This window comes from Nymphaea colorata, unplaced genomic scaffold (assembly GCF_008831285.2).
Source record: "Nymphaea colorata isolate Beijing-Zhang1983 unplaced genomic scaffold, ASM883128v2 scaffold0002, whole genome shotgun sequence".
Taxonomy (NCBI): domain Eukaryota; kingdom Viridiplantae; phylum Streptophyta; class Magnoliopsida; order Nymphaeales; family Nymphaeaceae; genus Nymphaea; species Nymphaea colorata.
Window position 1 is genome coordinate 631,401 of NW_022204508.1, and position 9,967 is coordinate 641,367.

Below are 9,967 nucleotides of genomic sequence, written 5' to 3' on the forward strand. Positions count from 1 at the left end.
ATTCAGATTCGGATTTGAACATAAATATAAAAACTGGATTTGGATTGTAAATGTCAGATTTCAGCTTCAGACTTGGATATAATTTTTTGTTTCGTATTTGAATCCGAATATGTGAATATTTGGAAAAATGGATATGATTAAGGGTATATCCAATAGAAATCTGATCCGTTGACATCCCAATCCCGTGGGTAGGGTTTGAATTGAAAATCATTTTTAAAACAGAATGCATGGGTTCTCTTAGGCAGATTCCATGGCAACCGAATGATCTCTTAGAGCGCAACGTTGTGAAGAGTGCATGCAGAAAGCCAATTTTTTAACCTTTTGGCCCTGCTTAGATGGAACTTAATAGCCACCTCCAACTTTTTGTGGAACCACCTTCAATGATGCCATAAACACTTATAGAAAGCCTTAGCGGACTAAGTTTAAGATGCCGACCTTGTGTTATAGAAACAAAATTTCACCTACAACTAGAATTGGAATGAAACTTCCAATTCTAGTATCCCTTTGATCATCTGGAACTTTGATTTTAAAATTGAAAATTATGTGTTTGATAGAGCAAGAACTAAAATTCTGGAATTGGTGTATTAAAATCATTGTAACATGTGCCAAGAGAGAAGAAAAAACTTTTAAGATTCTCGACTCATAATCCTACCCATATGATAAAATCATAATTCTGAAATTTTGATTCAAGAATGACCCATCAGGTAGGGCCTGCTTCCTTATAAAACAAGCGATGCCAAAAAGCTTTATATGCACATGTTGGTGTGATTTCTTAGAACCTTACAGATTGCAAACATTTAAAATTTTAATACTTCAATATGTCCTGCTGAATTAAAAGGAAATCTTTAAATGCATGAGCTATAAATGATTGTGAAGGAATGTATATAGTACTGGCTAGTGCATCTTCTCAAGAGTTAAGAATACAAGCCCACTTACTTAGAGATTTTAATATTTGCCAATATTAGCCTTAGGTGGAGGACTCAGCAATACAATAGGAAATGAGCATCTCTGCTAACAACCTTACAGGTTTTGGATATGGATCCAACAGATTTGAACTCTATATGCACAACACATATATATATATACATATATATGTGTATATATGTATATATATATATATATACATATATATATATATGCATACTATGACTGTCCATTCTATCATGATGTGACAGTCAAGAAAAATAAAGGAAGAAAAATATTATGTGGATGCATAAAAATTAAATGGTGGTTGGATGGGCTAAGAACTAATAGACCAACTGTGTGGTGGGTGAAAGAGAAAATGGAAAACATGGCATAAAAATTTTGCAAGTCCTAAATCAAGCACGGGAGGAAAAGAAAAGAGCCGACAAAAAGCAAAAAAGATTCATGTTTAACAAAAAAAAATTAGTTTCAATCTGTCACCGATTTTTTACACACTAAAACATTTTAGTAATTGTAAACCCTTCCCAAGATGGTCTCTTGGCTGCTTAACCATTGAACCTTCTAGAAGAAGGCGATCTGTTCCTGTTTATCCGTGAGAAATGTGGTTGCTACTGCATCATTTTGTTGAGGAGTAATACTATTTGCACCCACCAGAAGACTTGACATTGGGGAAGTAAAAAAGAACTGGCTTTCTCAGTTTCGGGAGGCATTTCCTGCGGCCTCTCAAGCTGATGTTCTCAGTGAAACCACACCAACATGACCAAGTCCTATTGACTTCTATCATGTTTGCTGATAGCAGTTGCAATCTATTGATTTTTACAGATTCACTCTACTTTTGCAGATGGAAAACATGACATAAAAAATATACAAGACCTAAATCAAACAAGGGAGAGAAAAAAAGAGCCGACAAAATGCAAAAGATTCATACTTGACCAAAAAAAAATATAGTTACAATCTGTCACCAATTTTAAACACTAAAACATATCAGATAATTGTTACCTTTCCTCCAAGATAACTCCTGCGGCAGATCAAGTGCAGGACATATGTAAATACTGAAGGCTTCAGCCTACGAAACAGAAAAGGTTCTGTAACATGATATAACAGCACCTCAACCACTTTAGCCTAGGATGGGTAACCTTTCCCCAAGATGGTCTCTGAGTTCCTGCGGCAGATGGAGTGCTGGACAAAAGTAAATTACCAACTTTTCAAGCTTCGAGAGGCAGGCGATCTGCTCGTTCGCATCCGTGGGACATATTTTTGCTACTGCATCATTTTCATTTTGGTGGGTAGTAATGTCTACCAGAGACTACAGCTTGGGGAAGTATTGAAGCTCTAGGTATCTCAGTTTTGGGAGGCATTGCCAGTGGCCTCCCAAGCTGATGTCCTCATAGAAATAGTTTAGGCACAATGTCTCCAGATGGGATAGACCCCACAACCATTGAGATACCCTTTCCCAATTAGACCTCATCAACATTTGTGTCGTTCAAAACAGAGACTTGAGGGAGGGTAGAAATGTTGATACCTCTGATGGCAATGGCGATGGCTGTAGTACTGCTGAGTCTGGATCCAACCTTAACTCAATGGGGTTAGGCAGTTGCTCAAGGAATTTCAATCCCAATCTTGCACTTAGGCAACAACACACTGACAGACTTTGGAGCTGAGTCACTTGACCGTCATGCCCGGCCAGCTCCAATAGAGCATCAAGCAAGCCTTCTGTCTGCATCTTTGGACAATTCAAAAAATTTGCCTCTCTTAACCTTGGCATAGAAGTCAATGTTGTTTCCCCTAATCCATCTGCTGGCCACCCTTCCCAGTTGAGCAAACCATCCACCATCAACTCCTCAAGTAAAGGAAAGTTAACAAGAGCCTTCAAGCTATTAGGTCCGTACACCTTCAACGACTTGAGAGCAGGCATGTGATGAGGTAATTGCTCTAGGATGCAACATTCCTCCATCTTCAACGACTCCAAGGCAGGCATGCTAGCTATTTCACATAGTGCTGGGCAATTGATGACATTTAGTACTTTCAACGGGGTAATGCTTATTAGTTTTTCTCAAAAATGGCATCTTTCTGGCTTTAGTGAATGTAGCTTGGTATACTCAGTATTCAAATGCCAAGCTGGCATCTTTCCCTTATTGGAGGTTCCAATGCCTCCACCGCACCACTCTGTTCAGAAGCCCCACCCTGTTCATCATTACTCTGTTCAGAAGTACCACTCTGTTCAGAAACACCTCCAGTAGAATTCCAAACTAATTATGCCATGCTTCTCCTTAAGCAATTGTGCATTTCTTGCACAATCAATTGCTTTTCTTGTCCCCTCCAACCCTTGAGTCCCCTTTGTCATCCGTAAATTGGTAAGCTTCCCCAAGCCTTCCACTATAAATTTCAATTCTGATGTCCATTTCAGCCCAAGATATTTTACAAGTGAAAGATATTCAATGGCCTTTGGCAGCTCATCCATTTCGCATCCCCTCAATGACAACACCCTCAACCACTTGAAATTGGTCAAGTGTTCAATATAAACCTGCAAGTAAGAATTGGAAACAGCCAACAATGTGCACACCTTATTTGCTGTTTCCAAGGTATTATGCTTGTGTGCCTCTGCATCATGTACAGCAAGTAGAGGCATTGCCATATTCCCTTCCACCTATATATAAGGCAAGGTCATGCAAAATGTGACGCAATTTGAAGTTCTTCAAATCAATTTCTTCAATCAAACACTGCCTTGTCAAATCTTCATTTTATTGGGTTGCTGTCGCTTCAACATCTATGCCTTCCTCAATCAATCCGTGTGCCACCCATTGCATGGCCAATGTCTCCCTTTCAATCTCATAATCCTTTGGATAAATGCAGCAATACACAAAACAACTCTTCAAATAATATGGCAAGTCATCGTAGCTCAGCATGAGACTAGAAGAATACCGCCACCCATTTCAGTGGACGATGATGAGGCTTCAGGAGTCTTCCAGTCCTCTCTACTCATTTTCTTGGTGCGCATCATGGACCCCACCATCTTAATCACAAGTGGCAACCCACCACACTTCTTTACTATTCCCTCTCCAACAAATCTGATCTTATGCATCACCGAATCTTCTTCTGTTTGGCCTTCTCTTAAAACCTCCTTCACAAACGAGTACCAACTTTGGTGGAAACTAAATTCTTGAAATTCATGCATATAAAAAGCACCCATCCCTCCGACACATATTTCTTTCTACTGGTAATCAAAATTTTTCTCCAGATTGCACCCGCCATCAATGTTCCCCCTATCTCTTTGTCCCACCATTTTACTTCCCATACATCACCTAGGACCAACAAATTTTTTTCCTTTGAGAGCTCGTTCAGTAATTGTGTGCATAAGTCAGTCAAGGAACAATTACTGTTTTCTGCAGAACTCTTGCACACTTCCCTTAGCATCTGCCGCACCAAATCCTTATGGTTTGGCCTTTCCGAAACATAAACCCACCACCTGCGTTCCATGAACTGTTGTTCAACTTCATCAAATACCATGTTTGCAAGAGTCATCATTTTACCGATCACTCCCTTTCCAACAATGGAGATAACAGAAGCACCACCCTTCTCAGTCTTACTACAAAAGTCATTCGAGGAGAGCATTTCTACTAACACCTTTTTATCATTCTCCCTGCCTATGGGCAGTTGTATACCTATGTGATCAGTTGCCTCTTTGGGGTTGACATGTTCACATTGAACAGGGTCCTTACCACACCCTTTTGGTGTTGTTTTGAGCCTATCCACCATGTCCCAATCTTTCTTTATTATATCAAGCCTTTCATTGATTTTCTTCATTTTGTTACCAAGTTGGTAACGAAAAGAAACATCTTTGTAATAGGAAGAGAGCGCTGTAAAGACCATCTCCGTACCTGATCCCTCTTGCTGGCCTCAATTTTGCTTCAATATCCTTCGATGATGTCCTCGGCATCATAAACAACATCCTTGAGCTCAAACTCTAGTTCAATGACTCCTCATCCTCCTCTCCCCAACCCAACTTTCTCTTTTTGCTTCTTTTTTTCTTTTTTTTTGAGGTAGGGGAGGTGATTGCCCAATGCACTGCATGTGTCAGAAGCTGGAGCATTCGGAAACTTGTCAACAAATATTTTTGTTTCTTTACCATTGCCAAGTTCAGCCACTTCATTTTTGATCTTTTGCATTCATTTTTTCATTATGAAATGTCAAAGGTGGTGGTTGGATGCTTCAGTTATTTGGAGGTTGGCCTGATCATTCTCCACTATATATTTCTGCTTAGCTTCGTGTTAATGGGTGCAGTATTTGTTCAGAAGAATTCATCTATCTGGATTGGTGCAACATCTCATATCAGTTTATTTGTTTCTCTTCAAATCATAACATAATCATTCATATGACAATTTGTTAAAACTGTAATAACTAATTATTGATTTTTTGTATTTTTGTTGTAGTAAGAATTCTCTAGAAGCAACCACATGTATGTATTCACACTATTTTGAAGTAATGAATTTGAACGCATAATCACTACTCTGAAAAAGTTAGTTGATATGAAAAAGGAAAAAAGTGACACTTTAATTAAAAAAATTGAATGGGCTTTATATTTAAGAAATGACTTTTGATTGGATTCGAATTCGGCTTCAGTTTTAACTAAATATCCCATCATATTCCGATTCAGGTTTCCTTTCGAATTCAATTTCAAATGAATTATCATATACCCAATTTATACGTTTTGAATATCTGTACATTCTTAACATATCGTAATGTGGTTTTGGCTCTTGTATTTTAAAGTTGGATTCAGGTGTGGATGTAAATCTAAAATCAAGTTTGAATTGTGAATTTAAATCAAATTTGAATGTGGATACGGCAAGGATTTTTCTTCCTTCATATTTAAATCCAAATTCGAATTGGAATTATGAATATCTGATAAATTTGAGATGGTAACATGTGATTTTATTTGAATCTAATCCTTTAACAATCATGTGTTACTGCAATTTTTTTTTTCTTTTTCTCATTAACAAATTGTTTTGTCTTTGGTACTAAACCACATCAAGAAAGCTGCGCCAAAAATCCTATTGAAGCTATCACATAGCTTTTTCATTCATCAAAAATCCATAAACTTTCTTTTTTATTGTAAGACTTTTATTGAAGTGTGGCCAACAAAAGCTTATAAGCTCATTCATTATCAAGGGAGGAGTCATATTCAAGATCGATACCTTTTATCTGGTCAGATTCAATACTCAAGTGCACCGGGAACATGAGAAGATGAGGTGACATATCATTTCATAGTTACATCATGTCCTCCCTCCTAATTGAACCTTGCACTTTCCGTCATCCTTTTCTCTTTTTCATTCCTTGAATGTTGTCTATATATTTTCCATGCATAGTTGCTTGGTTTTCTAATTATGTGAATGTATGGTGGGAATGAGAGTGTGGTTTGGGGACTCTTTATTTTCATATTAATTTTTGAGGTTGGGACTTGTCCAACCCGGGATAAACCCTCACGAAAATGTACATGTTAATATGCATTTGCATGTCATTTTGCACTAGTTTCCTTCTTAATCATCCCATTAGGAACCCTAACGAGTGTCTCGTTATGTTGCTTGTTTTCTTCCATACCCAACGGTGGAAGAAATATATCCCTTACAACAAACTAAATAATAACATTTTATGCTTATTTTCAAAAATATTTTCAAAAGGAACCTTCTAACATGGCCTTAGGGACTTAGCTTAGACTCTTACATGAGTCCAAGCTCCCCTCCGGCCCACATAAAACTTGAAGTTGGTAATTTTAAGTTGTTCCTTGATTTCTAATCTTGTGAAGGTATGGATGTATACACATGTTATATACATCTACGCCAACATGATGACCCCCCATCTTTCTCTCTCTATGCTTTCACTTTCCATTTTATAAATTTTCATATGTACATGAATACGTATGTACTTGTGCTCAATTTCCTCTCTTTCAAATATTTATTCCTCTTTTCAAGACAAATATCTTGTCTTATAAACTTTCTCATACCCATATATACGTATGATATTTTTATTTTCCTCTAAAATCTCTCTTTCTCTTCAAATCAATATATCTTTTCTCTTACTTTCATATATGTGTATATGTGATGGTATGTACACATATATGCATGTCTTTCTCTATCTCTCTCTCTTTCTTTTCATAAGAGTGTTTTATCTCTTGTATTCTTTTTAACATTCTTCTCTCACGAACTTTCTATTTACCAACTTCATTAAGACCACAAACCAAGTAATGACCCAATATTGGAATCATGCTTGATGGTCTACAATCCCTATCCCTTTTCAAAAACTTTTCCTTCTTATATACAATAATTATAACAACGAAATCTTAGATGTATATTGTGGTAAGAATGACTTTAGATGAATGTTGTGGTAGGAATGTTTTACATTCTTTCAATCATATAGGATAAATGCATCCATGCATTCTCACCCACTTTATTTCACTTATGATCACAAGCATCTCTCCAAAAGAACTTAAGCAAGAAGGGATGAAGCTATAGCTAGGTGGTAACCAAATTAGAGCAAAATCTCAAACCTACTTAAAGTCCTAAGAGAACACTAAAGTGATTTCAAAATAATTTCACAAGCTTTTCAAATGATATTTACTAGTTCCACTTTTTCCTCAAAACATTTTACATTTTCAAGCAACTCTTTAAGAACCTTTTCAAAAGTTTGAAACTTCAAACTTTCAATATTTTCTACACCGCATATAGAATCAAAAAGATGTTTAAGTTAAAACGAAATGCATCAATGATAAACATAGCCCTTGGGTTTATTAGCCCCGGTAAAGGCACCGGGAACGGTTGATCCTCGTACCGACGGGCGAGTCCCTTTCTTTCCTCTTTCAAAACAAAAACCTCATTTTTCTGGAGCACTCCAAAACCAATGAAAATTTTGGGATGCAAACACCTCATTATCTAGGCTTCATCTTATACCTAATGATGGGAGGGGCTTCTCGTAATTGCCAAGATTACATCGGATGTCTTCCTTACTATTTACACTTGAATACAAAGATTTTTTTGATAGTTTCAAAAGCATCTCAAACTCTTGAAATTAAAGGCTTTGGAGACTTTGCTTAGACTCTTTCTTTATGAGCTTAAGTTTCTCTCTGAACTACAACGAATGTAATGAAGTCGTTATAATATTTAAATTATTTTCCAAACTAGCTAATCCTTGTTTCCATCCAGGAAAGAGAATTTAAAAACACAAAATCTCTCTTTTAATCTTTTTATTTCTCTCTCCTATTTTTTCTCTCTCTCTCTGATTTCTCTCTCTTTAGATGTCTCTCTCTAAAATTTCTCTTTTCTCTCTCTCCCTCTCTCTTCAGTTCTCTCTCTCCCTTTTTTTAAATCTCTTTCTTTCTCTCTCTTTCTTTTACCTCTCTTTTAATCTCACTTTTTTCTTTTTTCTTTCTTAAACCCCCCGTCTCTTTCTCTCTCTCTCCACCCCTTTTAAACAAATGATGGGTAGGACAATGGTTGGGTTAGGCAGCATGTTACAGCCATGTCTTCAGTTTGATTCTTAGAGGGTGCTATCCTAATGGTATTGAGGAACAATGTTGATTTTGAGATTAGGGGTGCCATTATGAGGTCAACTGGACTGGTTCTTGTCTCCTCCCCCACCCACCTTTTCTTCCCTCCTTTTAGACTTCTCTCCCTTTTACTCTCTCTTCTAATCTCTCTCTCTCTCTATTTATATATTAAACAAAAAAAGCACACATTTTGCTTGGCCCAAAATCATTCGACTTACCAAGGCCAATATTAAGGTGCAATACATGATCCTTATCATCCGGAGTACACTAGGATGGCATACAACTCATTTTTGAAAACTTTTTTTTTAATATGCATGTTATGGTATGAATGACTTTTCTAATTTTCTTTCAAGCATAGAGAATTCTTTCTCTTTTCATTTAACTTTCATAATCACCATGCATTCATAAGATTCACGGATACCCACAACCACTTCTTTAGGAAACCAAAGCAAAACATGATCGATCCTCAATAATATGATAATAGAGTTAGGCTAAAACCTGAGATTAACTTGTGTTTCAAAAGATATCTATTAACTTTCTTTACTTTACAAATGATCATTTCATTAAAGCATTTTTATAAAATTTTATCAAAACTCTTCTTTCAAAATTGACATAATTTTTTTTACTTTAAATGATTATTACAAATCAAATGACTCATTAATTAAGATTGTTTCTTCTAAAACATATCTCTTACTATTTTATCAAACAAAAATTATCGAACTTTCTTTTCCAATGGCTGGTGGACCCCTTTTCTAGTTTGCAAAACAAATTCTCACGGGTGAACCAAAAGAAATTTTCGGATGCAAACAATATGGCTCTGGTGGTGAGAAATTTCTTCACACAAACGTAAATGGAACACATATGATATTGATTCTTAATTCTGTATCATTATTGATATAAAAGTCTTGACTTATATCATTATGCAATGTGATCTATAAACTAGTTGTACTTCTGATCTCCCTATTAGATTTATTCACCATCCATGTGTCTTGCTCTTGAAGTGGTCAACAGCTTGGAAAAGGGCATATAGAACAAATTTTTCTTCTCAAATTAGATGTTTCAAAAGCTCTTGACAAAGTGAGATTGTCTTTCTGCACTTTGGGCTTTCTTATTTGGGATTTTGTGAGGATTGGGTGAGGAAAAATATGACTCGTGTTTCTACTGCTTTCTTTGTTGTTGCCTTTAAGAAGGGAGGAAACCACTTTTTGTAGCCATAGAGGTCGATGACAAGGGGACCATCTCTCTCCTGTTCTCAGTTTAGATGTTCCAAAAGCTCATTTCTCATTAATATGGAAAATCTAGCGGTGTTTGGGTAACAGTAAGAAGGTGAAAATTTGGTGTGAGTATTGGGGATAGGGGATTCTAGAACAACTACTCAAGCAAGATGATCTTATGAAATTACATAGTCACATGCAACCTACAGTGGAGGCAATTCTTACCCACAAGCAAGAATTTCTTCCTAGAGATATATTTTCTATGTCAGTCTAGTTTCTTATTAGTTCTTCT